At 37.6% G+C, this 10,934-nt stretch overlaps 1 non-coding gene across 1 annotated transcript; it reads left to right on the top strand.

Moving 5' to 3' along the window:
• Positions 1-3,959: 3,959 nt before the first annotated feature.
• LOC137743774 (uncharacterized) lies at positions 3,960-6,387 on the top strand. Its single transcript, XR_015953013.1, has 4 exons — positions 3,960-4,084; positions 4,434-5,131; positions 5,216-5,918; positions 6,091-6,387. It is a non-coding gene; the product is annotated as an uncharacterized LOC137743774 (transcript).
• Positions 6,388-10,934: the final 4,547 nt, after the last annotated feature.

The raw sequence follows: 10,934 nt of genomic DNA, 5'->3' as shown, positions 1-10,934 counted from the left end.
TAAATTTGGGAAAATAGACATGAGAAACGGATTTAGGACGTCAAAATTAGCCTAGGAAGGGTTTCGGATGAAGCCCAAAAAGTCAATGTTGACCGGTCAAAGTCAAAGTCAATGCTGACCGTTGACCAGGTCGGGTCAATCAGGTTGGCCTTGGGTTGGGCCTAGAGTTAGTGGACCGGATCCATGGCCCAAGGGCCTGGATCCAAGATCTAATAGGGTTTTGGGTTTAGGCTTCGACAAGCTGGGCTTAAGTTCCACGGGCAAAGGCTCGAATTCCATATGGCTCGAAGGCCTTGGATCTTAGGGGTTTAAAAGGGTTTCACTGGGTTGGGGTTAGAAAATAATCAAAACAAAATAAAACTAATTAATAAACGGGTTGGGCTCGGGGGTTTAGCAAGCTAAGGCCCAAATTGGCAAAGCCCGAAATGCCTATCTCCTTAGGTTTGGGCTTGAAGGCCTGTTCTTGCCAAGGAAGAAGGCCAGAGCCTTCCCAGCTCTGGTCAACGACAAAACAACATCTAGAGCACGATTCACCTACCAAAACGAAGAGTAGGAAGAGAGGAAGAGATTGATACCTTCAATTTGCTGTGAAAGGGCTGGAGGTGGCCGAGAAAGTCACGGTTTCCTCGCTGAAAATTGGGTAAATGGTCCGAGTTCATTTTCTGCGTTTAACATGCCAAACCACTTCAATGACTACCTAAGGTTGGTACATGGGACGGGACGGAACAGAGTGGGACAAGGCGTTCTGTCCCACGTTTGGTGCGCCTAAAACGGGTGGAACGAGCTGTTCCACGGGACAAGTTTTTGGTGAATTTTCGTTCCACCTTACCCCCTGGAACGACTCGTTCCACATCCTTGGAACACAAAATTATAACCTCTCCGTCTCCTTCTTCTTCCTCCTTGTTTCTATCCGAGGGCATCTTTGCTTCTGCTCCGTTCCGTTCCGTCCTGTCCCGTCCCGTCCTGTTCCGTCTGCATACCAAACGATACCTAAACTAACTTCTAAACACCATTTACGAAGATTTGAGAGGTTAACAACTTACCCATGTCAGAGGGGGTGGAACTCACTAGAGAAATCAATGGGTGGTCTCGGTCTTTTACTTGCAAAAGGAGAGAAGGAACGAGAGGTATGGGAGAGGCTCTCTGAGGGGTGAATGAGCACACATAGAGGGTTGGTGGCCTGTGTGCGTATGTGTGTTGTTCAGGAGAGATGAGAGAACGAGGGTAAAAGCTGAGGGAGAGAGGTCCGAGAGTGAGAGGGTTTCGGGGAAGAGAGTGAGAGTTGAGTGAAGTAGAGAGAAAAAGACTTGGGCCCCCACGGGCACACACATTAAGACTCAAAATAATTTCTAAAAAAATCAAGGGTGGGGTTTTACAGGTCTGATGGAGTACTTATTATTTTTTTTATTTTTTATTTTAAAAAGGTGATAATTGGTGGCAAGCCATCTCAAAACATATTGAGGTGAATGGTCAAGCAGGTCTGATGGAGTACTCACATTTTTTCTTTTTTTTTTCTTCTTTTTTTTTTAAAAGAGGACAACTGGTGACAAGCCACGGTTATCTACTCCTTCCGGGGGCCAGGAAGACTCACAGAGGCATTTCAGCCTCCCATGGTCACAAGTCACAGAGGCATTTCAGCCTCCCCTGGCCACAAGTCTGGCTTCCACACCAGTAGTGGGCTTCGAATCCGAGACATCTAGTTTTAGCTTCCCCCTGGCCACAAGTCTAGCTTCCACACCAACAACGGGTTTCGAACCCAAGACCTCCAGTTTTTAGTTTATGAAAGTCTCGTAATTCGCCATTTACCACTGTGCCACCAACTCGTGGTTAATGGAGTACTCACTTAGCCTCACTTATTTGATGCCAAGCGAATTAAAATTTCGAAGCATTTGATGCTTATGTAAAATGGTTGAGTTAATAGTGTTGCATTTAATCAGCATTGTACTGCATCATGCATTTACATCAAAGATTGATGCATTTATTTGGTTTTCTTTCGTCTTCCAAGGTGACTCAGATAATGCATGGAGAAATGTTAAGGAAATTCTTTTAAAGTGAGACTCTTTATAGACTATTTGCCACCTCGAGAGATTTTTCAATGTGCCCAGAACACAAGATGGTATACCACGTATCTTTATATAAGTGATGAGATTCTTGTGTTAAAAAATTAATAACATTAAAAATAAAATTTCCACCACTTATATAATACCACACGGGGTACCACTCGTATTTCTTCTGTCACCTCATGTTTCTGGCAGAATGTTTTATATGATTGGTATGAGAATTAACGTTAAACTATGTGTTTGAATTTGTGTCGAAGAATTACCTTCATATGTAGTTAAAAAACATGACAATAGCTTCAAAAAAGAATAATAAAATTAATAAAAGGCATTTAATAATATTGTTTGTTAAAAAAATAAAAAAGAATAATAAAATTAATAGAAGGCATTTAATAACCAATTAAAAAATTTTAAGATGCTTTCAATTTTGATAGCAAGGGTGAAGGCTCGCAATCCATGTCATATCACATTAGATTTGGCTTTTCAGTTGGAAAATATTGTTGCTTCCTTTTTCAACTATTAGTGTTTATTTAGACATTTTAACATCTCTTTTGAAGATACTCTAATAAATCAAAAGGCACAAAAATGATTTTCATGTGTTTGTAAATGAATAAAAAATAATACTAATACCAACATATATTTTTGGCTTTTTAGCCAAAATGATCTCTAGGATTGTTGTAACTTCTCACTTTGGTCCCTGAGATTTAAAATCGATAGAAGTGGTTGCTGAGATTGTTCATCGTCAATCATTTTGGTACTTCTGTGAAAATCTCTATTAAATTGAGGGTATTTTTGTCAAATATTTAATGGAGATTTTGTATAGAATGACTAAAATTATTTACGGTGGACAATCTCACGAACCACTTCCATAGATTTTAAATCTTACAAACCAAAGGGAGGAGTTTTTCCAATTTCAAGAACCATTTTGGATATAAGAAATTATAAATAAATAAAAAAGTCAATATTTATCGATCCTCTAGTGCTTGGCGTCATGAACATGATGAATGAGGATGAAGAAATATTTTCTTATGTCAGTGCTAGGGATATGAATGCTTGGCTGCTAGTATACTATTACTAGCTAGTAGCTTAATTAGGGATATTACTCATGGGTTTAATTTCTAATTTTTTAGAAGCGGTTGAACTTTCTTTGTATTCTAAAGATTTAATGATCATTTGTTCGTCATTAACTTTCTGTATCTAATTAATGCAGGTTTCTTCTTTTTCTTCTTTATTCGTATTTTTGGCAATTCAGTAGACCTTATCGGTTGTAGTCATAGTTAGCTATCGAATGCATCAACCTCTCTACCCAATTTAACCAAATTGAACTAGTTTGAGCAAACTCAGTATTGCCCTTGATTTCTCCTTCGGAGATTCTGTTAACACCTGATTAGCTGGAGTTAAAAGTCATACTGCTATACTTAATTTCAGAGCTTCGAACTTCCAGGTACGATGAAACCATAAAGTTCTTCCAAGCTAAGTAATGAATCTGCAGGTGATGAAACCGCAAAGTTCTTCGTAGCTAAGTAATGAATCTGCAGGTGATGAAACCGTAAATTTCTTCCTAGCTAAGTCATAATGCTAAAAATGGTGGCCCTTTATATGCACCCCCACTCAAGTGACCCTAACTCCTTTCAAAAGCTAAAGCTTGGTTATCTAATGCATGATGGTGATGCTTCTGTTTTTGTTGAAAATGAATCTCATATTAATTGGAGTAGGGACCTTGCATGAGCTTATACGTAAGTTGGGCTACCCTTCATATTCCCAATTAGTTTTATGGTGGAACCTCAACTTTCTTTGTCACCATAAAACTTCCGTACAAGTTTTTGTCTTCGATATCTTATTTAGAGATGCGATTAACACCTCATTAGTTTTTCCAAAGCAAAAGCTAAAATGCTGGGCCATAACATATGCACCCCCTTTCAACCGTCTTACACTTGTGTATTACTTTAAGCTGAGCCTGCTTTATAAGTCTCTGTCTTCTCACTACCTTCACCCATTACTTCAGCTTCGCAGTTTTACGCAAAAAGGTTTAATGTTTGAATTAAATGTTTTTAAATTTTGATTGTACTTGCAATGTTGATCTGTCTGGACTGGTTCAATCTGCTTGATATGTATTATGTTAATACTGACCTGGAATTGAATTGTTCATTGTTATAGTGTCTCTGCCATAACTGCTTCTAGAGATCGTATTATTTTTGTTATACATTCCATCTGATCACTCATCAGTTGTAGGAGGTGGAGAATATTTTCACTATTAAATGCTGCATTCGGGTTTTCAGATATGAATCATGTTTGTTATCCGCGTAACATCTGCCTACTTATGAAACTTAATACTGCAAATTTTGATTTCTCACTTGCTCCTTTCATGTTCGGCAGGAAATAGTGTGCCACTTTACTTACTGAAATTCTGCATAGAAGGGTAAAAACAGGCATCCTTTTAACAATTCATAGCTAGTCCGACTATGGGGAATACGATAAACTTGAAGGCATTGGTGGATAAGGGGCGCAACAAAGTTATCTTCATAGAGTCCGAGAGTGCTTTTGTTGATGTTCTTGTAAGTTTCTTGACAATCCCCTTAGGAACAATACTCAAGCTTGGTCGTGAGCATTCAGCACCAGTGGAGATAGGATGCATGAACAATTTGTATTCAAGTGTGAAGGAAATTGACGCAAGTAAGTTGCGTTCAGATGCATGTAGAGAAATGTTGTTGCTTCCCCACAACGCGGCTGAACCTCATTGCAAGAACCTTGTATTGCAAATTGATCACAAAGCCAAGCCAACACGGTACTTTGTATGCCCTTATACTCTTTGTATGATCGATGCCACAAGAAGGTTCTTCAGTTATTACCGAGGTATCTCTAATCCATGGTGCCAACATTCCATGGATCGTGAGATTACATTTTCTGTGGATGTTGCAAGCGCATTTGCAACAGAGTCAGCCAGGCTTCTGATTACCGATGATTTACAACTGATCTCCCCTTCTAGCAAATCAATCGATTCTTTATTTACCAATCTTGGAGTCACCAATAGGAATACTACCGAGGAGTTGAATTTGAATATTGGAGTTGATAAGGTACTCAATTGTTGATTTATGCATGCCTTAATTAACTTTTCGTTAAAATTGCAGTGGTGATTTCTGATGTGATTTCTTTCCCAGGTTATGAATTTGCTTATAAGCTCCTTAGTATCAAAGACACCATTGACCGAAACTCTACTGAAGCATAAACGTGGCCGAACGGAGCAATGAAAATAATTATCAAGCCATACACACTGGTCCTCAAATAGTAGGAGACACAGTGCTGATGGAAGAAACCATTTCTATTAAGCTGATAATTAGCAAATCCAAGAACATTGTTTGCTATGCAGAAGCCGGGGAGGATTTTGTTAATTTACTTTTCAGTTTCCTAACTCTGCCACTTGGGTTTGTAGCAAAGCAGATACAGGATGGGTCTCTGAAGGGATGCATTGATCAGTTGTACCGGAGCGTCCAAGATCTCGATGAACAATACTTGAAGTCAAATCATCACAAGGAAATGCTACTCAATCCGACGCTTGTACCTGGTTTTTGCTACAAGAGTCTTTTAGGAATTGAGGAAGCCTCATATTATTATCTCGACGGCAAGCTAACTGCCGATAGTTCCCTTATCCCTTCTAATACGCCATTGGAGTCATGTAAAATCGAACCCACAGATAACAACTCCAGTGCTAGAGGATTTTTAAAAGGACCGGCATCTTTCACAATAGCTGACAATCTGGTCATAAGACCGATCTCTACAATCTTTGAGCTGTCTGTTCTTGACAAACTGAATGTACCTTTCACTGACACTGAAAATAGAGTTGTTCTTATGGGCAAGAAGGAGGTGAGTGCTCGTTTATAATTTTCGATTGCCTATACGAATAGAATCCTTAGTATTAACTTGCAGGATCTTTTAACCACTTGAGGGCATTAGGCAAAGACTTGGTTTTAATGAATTTTGAAAGCTAATTAAATAGTTGCTGATGACTCCTGAAATATTCCTTATTTGTTTGCAGGCTTTGAATCTCCTGGTGGCTTCTTTTGCTAGTGACTCTGCCCTAACTAATGCCTTCATTAGCCAGCCATGTCAAGCATAAACAAAGCTTGGTTATATAAGATGAAGAGGTACAGGATGTAATGATATTATTATTATTTTTTATTTTTTATTTTTTTTTATTTTTTGTGTTGTTGTTTCAAAAAGGACTGTAATGTTTTCCTGATTATGCAAACTTGGGATTGGTGTTTACGTGTGTGGGCAAGTCCGAATGTACTAGTTTCATTTTATTACAACATGAGTGGACAATAATTTTATATTTGAAAATCGTTTACTAAATAAAACACATGTTGTAACGTTGGTGGAATGGAATGAAAACACCACGTAGCGGTCACAGTGTTATGGTTGATAGGATTTTTGGTACATACACAAAGTGTGGATAAAAACATCTAAAATTACTTGTAAAAGTACAATGTAATTGTACTATAAATGCTCCAGGAATTATTAAAAACAAATTATATTTAAAACTAATTCTTAATTTATTATTGAAACAAAGATATTGAAGTTGTGACTTGAAATAATAAAAAAAACTAATTAAAAACAATTTTAAAGAAATCGACAAAAGTAAAATAAACTAAAAGAAAATGGTTTGGAAAATCAATTTAAAATGCACTTGGGTTTCGCTGTCACCTACAATCTTACATTGTTCTTCCAGTTACTTATAAATTACCCATGCATATATTAATGATTAGGTTTTCCTAAAGTATGCTTTACTTGAACCTACAATCTAGAATGTATATCAAACTTGGAATCTATCCGGATGTCCGGATCAAATGTGAGCATGAAAGACTCATTAAGCTTTATGAAAATCCTTTGAAAAATCATGTAATCCTTTAGATGTGGTGTTCGTCTTAAGTGAACTTACAATTATTAACCCAAGAAGCCATAGTCAAGTTCAGGAACCTTCTGACGAAAATTGTATCAAATTACTTTTCTAAATATTCTAACGGTGATCAAGCATCAAGACACAAAGATAGTTTAAACACAGTGATTAACTATTCAAAACATACATGCATAATATAATAAGTGAATTGAAAAGAAACTAAATAAGGCTGGTGGCCTCACCCTAACAAAAGAAAGTTAGTTACGCATATTCATAACTAAGAAACCACAATATTATACCTTATATTTTAAACATTGTAATGTCATACCTCAACTTATGAATTCGTTGCAATGTCAGACCTCCGTTAAATTTTCTTTCAATTTGGCTGTTAAATGATGATGTAGCAAGAGTGGGGCCCACTCATTTGCCACCTTGAATAAAATATTAATTAATTAATAATAAATTACTAATTCTTATTTAACAATTAAGCTTACTTTTTTTTTCCAAAAAAAAACAACTCTCTTCATTTCCCCAGAAATCGTCTCCTCCACCTACTCCCTCCTCCGTCCCCCTTCTTCCTCCTTCGTCCCCTTCACTCCCCCATTCGTCTCCCTTCTTCCTTGTCCTCCTTCGTCCCCTTTCTTCCTCGTCCATCCACCACCTTCAAGTCCACCGATTCGAACCAACGAGTGTTAGTGTAAATGTAGAAATATAGAGAATAATCTGAATGATGACTTTGAGGTACGACTTGGATTGTTTCCTTAAAGTATTATTTGCCCCCACTCGAATGAGTTTGCTAAAGGGTTCTTGGCAAGTCACTTCCAGGATACAACAAAGTATGAAATATTTGATTAGCAAAACCGAATTGTATTTCCTAAGAAATAACTAGAAAGAAATTGTATGAATATGATGGAGAAAGAAGAGAGCAAGGAATGTAGAAACAAATTTCTGAAATTGTGTATGAAACATTATGCCACAACATGTATTTATAGACATCAAAGTACCCGTTCATCGAGCCCTTTCGTTTTAGTTGAAGATACACAACCCTTCTTAATAGTGTTGACCCAAAAGACATGTCTTCTATTTAGAATTTCAGAAAATAAATATTGATTATTTATATCTTTTAATTCTACTCATACAATTTGAGTAAGCATCATGTCTTTTAACCAAAAGTTGTAGTTCAACCAAAAGATACAAGGTTGAATTAAATCCAACCTTTTGGTACCATCATTTTCGCACACACATATTGCACAATGCAGTACCAATATATATATATATATATATATATATATATATATATATATATTATACTCAATATATACATATATAACATATAGTTAAGATATAGTATGTCATATGCTAAAATGCTTCACTCGAATAGAAGCAACGGTTGGGTAAATACCCAACTTTTCAGCCAACAAATATATGAATATGTTCTTGAAATATTCAACAGCGAGTTCGTCATATTAGATCGCAACATATTCAATTTGTTTGAAGAGAAAGATCTGGTGTTTTGACTCCCTCCATGGTTCTTGTGGAGGTCGCAACGAAATGATCTGGCTACGAAATCGGTGAGTGCATACATGTCTTCTTTGACGTCAAAATTGATCTGATTTTCTTTGAAACGGCAGTGGATCGATTCGAATGATGGTTGGGAAAAATCGAATGGTGGTTGATGGAGAACCGGATAGGTTGATGGAGAACTGGACAGACGAAGACTGAAATAAGAAGGTGTAGAGGTTGACACGCATCAGGGAAGCGAATTTGTAATAGTGGTGGTCTTAGTATGTGTTACATCTCGACCCGGGCTCCACCACATCCCTGGATCGACTTTGTCGTAGCACGATATTGTCCGTTTTTGGCCCCGACCACGCCTTCACAGCTTTGTTTCTGGGAACTCACACGATAACTTCCCAGTGGGTCACCCATCCTGGGATTGCTCTCCCGCGAACTCGCTTAACTTCGGAGTTCCTACGGAATCCGAAGCCAGTAAGCTCCCAAAAGGCCTCATGCTATATGGATGTAGGCATGTACATATAGGGCATAGAAGATCCACTTCCTTGGGCGATGTGGGATCTAACAATTCACCCCCCTTAGGGGCCCGACGTCCTCGTCGACACACTTCCGACCAAAGATTGGCTCTGATACCAAATTGTTACATCCCGACCCAGGCTCTACCACATCCTAGGCTCGACTCTGCCGTAGCACGATATTGTCCGCTTTGGGCCCCGACCATGCCCTCATGGTTTTGTTTCTGGGAACTCACACGAGAACTTCCTAGTGAGTCACCCATCCTGGGATTGCTCTCGCGCGAACTCGCTTAACTTCGGAGTTCCTAGGGAATCTGAAGCCAGTGAACTCTCAAAAGGCCTCATGCTATATGGAGGTGGGCATGTACATATAAGGCATAGAGGATCCACTCTCCTGGGCAATGTGAGATCTAACAGTATGAACCCAGAAAAGGGGAAAAAGACAGGAAAAAAGGTAAGAAAAAGAAAAAAAATTGGAGAAAGAAAAAGAAAAAGATTGGATTGTAATGAACTTCCAATCTTCAAATAATATTATGGAGGATTTCGAATGGCCACTTCTTGAAATTTTTGAAATTTTAATTTCTCTAATTTTTAAAATTTAATTTCTATAATTTCTTGAATTTTCTAGGTTTGTATTTGTGTTTTTCGTTTTGGGTTTTGTTTTTGTGGGGTTCTTTGATTTGGCTTTCTGGAAATCTCCCTTTGCAAATTTTGTTTGGTGGTTTTTCTTAGAAAAATGGTGAAGAACAAGAAATTGAAGAAATGGCGGTGGGGCAAAAGCCCCAGTCGGTGATGGGATTTGAAGAGATGGAAAATGATAAGGCAATAATGCTCAGTTTTGCGAAATCTTAGTGAACATATGATGAAGAAATCAAATTAGTTTTATGTGAAGACTGTTGGAGCAAGATGATTTGGGTCTGGTTTTGGTTTGCCATCGAAACCCACCTGCGTTTTGCGATCGGCGGTGTATCAGTTGCTCCCGAAGGAGGACGAAAATTAGTTGTGTTTAAGGAGGACGAGGAAGAAGTGGAGCGGAGGAAGGAGTGAGGGGAGGAGGAACGGGGACGATTTCCAGGGAACAAGGAGGAGACCTTTTTTTTTATTTTTAAAGTTAATTTTAATTGTCAAATAAAAATTTAATAATTTGTAATTAATTAATTTTTTATTCAAGTTGGCAAAAGGATGGGTCTCGTTTTTGTCACGTCATCATTTAACAATCAGATTGACAAAAAAAATTAACGGAGGTTTGACATTGCAATGAATTTATAAGTTGAGGTATGACATTGCAATGTTTAAAACATGAGGTATGAGATTGTGGTTCGACTCATAATTGAGGTAATTTTTTGTAATTTATCCGAGAAAATATTATTAAAAACAAGGATAGAAAATACCTTGAAACAAGAAAACAAATCGTCAAAGCCTAGTCAAGTTCTCAAAATTGATGCGTCGAGAACCCTAATACACAATACACTATATTTATAGTGCTTTATTCCTTATCCCACCTAAACAAGGCTATCTAATAAATCTAGAATAAGTAAAATAATAAACTAAGAAATAAAAGGTTTCCTATTTAAAGTCAAATTCGGATGGTAGATAGAATCAGACTCTGACCAATCAAATCAACTCCAATTTCGTCCCCAACAAATCTTCAAAAAGAAACCTTTGTCAAAATATGCTCAAAATGTATCTTTTTAAAGCAAACTTAATTGTTACTCTGTCTCTGCCATAACTGCTTCGGGAGATGATATTATTTTTGTTATACGTTACATCTCATTTCGCCTCAGATGTAGGTGTCTTCCTAATTAAGCAACTAATCACTAATGATATCTTTCCGTACTATTTCACCTTCAGCTGACTTCTCTCAAGTCTCTGTATTTTCATCACCTTCATCCACTACTACGATTCAGAAGATTTATATGAACAGGTTCGATCTTCAAATTCCGTGTTGTCTTT

This window comes from Pyrus communis, chromosome 11, assembly GCF_041283825.1.
Source record: "Pyrus communis isolate YQ-2024b chromosome 11, ASM4128382v1, whole genome shotgun sequence".
Classification (NCBI taxonomy): domain Eukaryota; kingdom Viridiplantae; phylum Streptophyta; class Magnoliopsida; order Rosales; family Rosaceae; genus Pyrus; species Pyrus communis.
The sequence above is the reverse complement of the archived record's forward strand: the minus strand, read 5'-3'. Positions and strand labels throughout refer to the sequence as shown.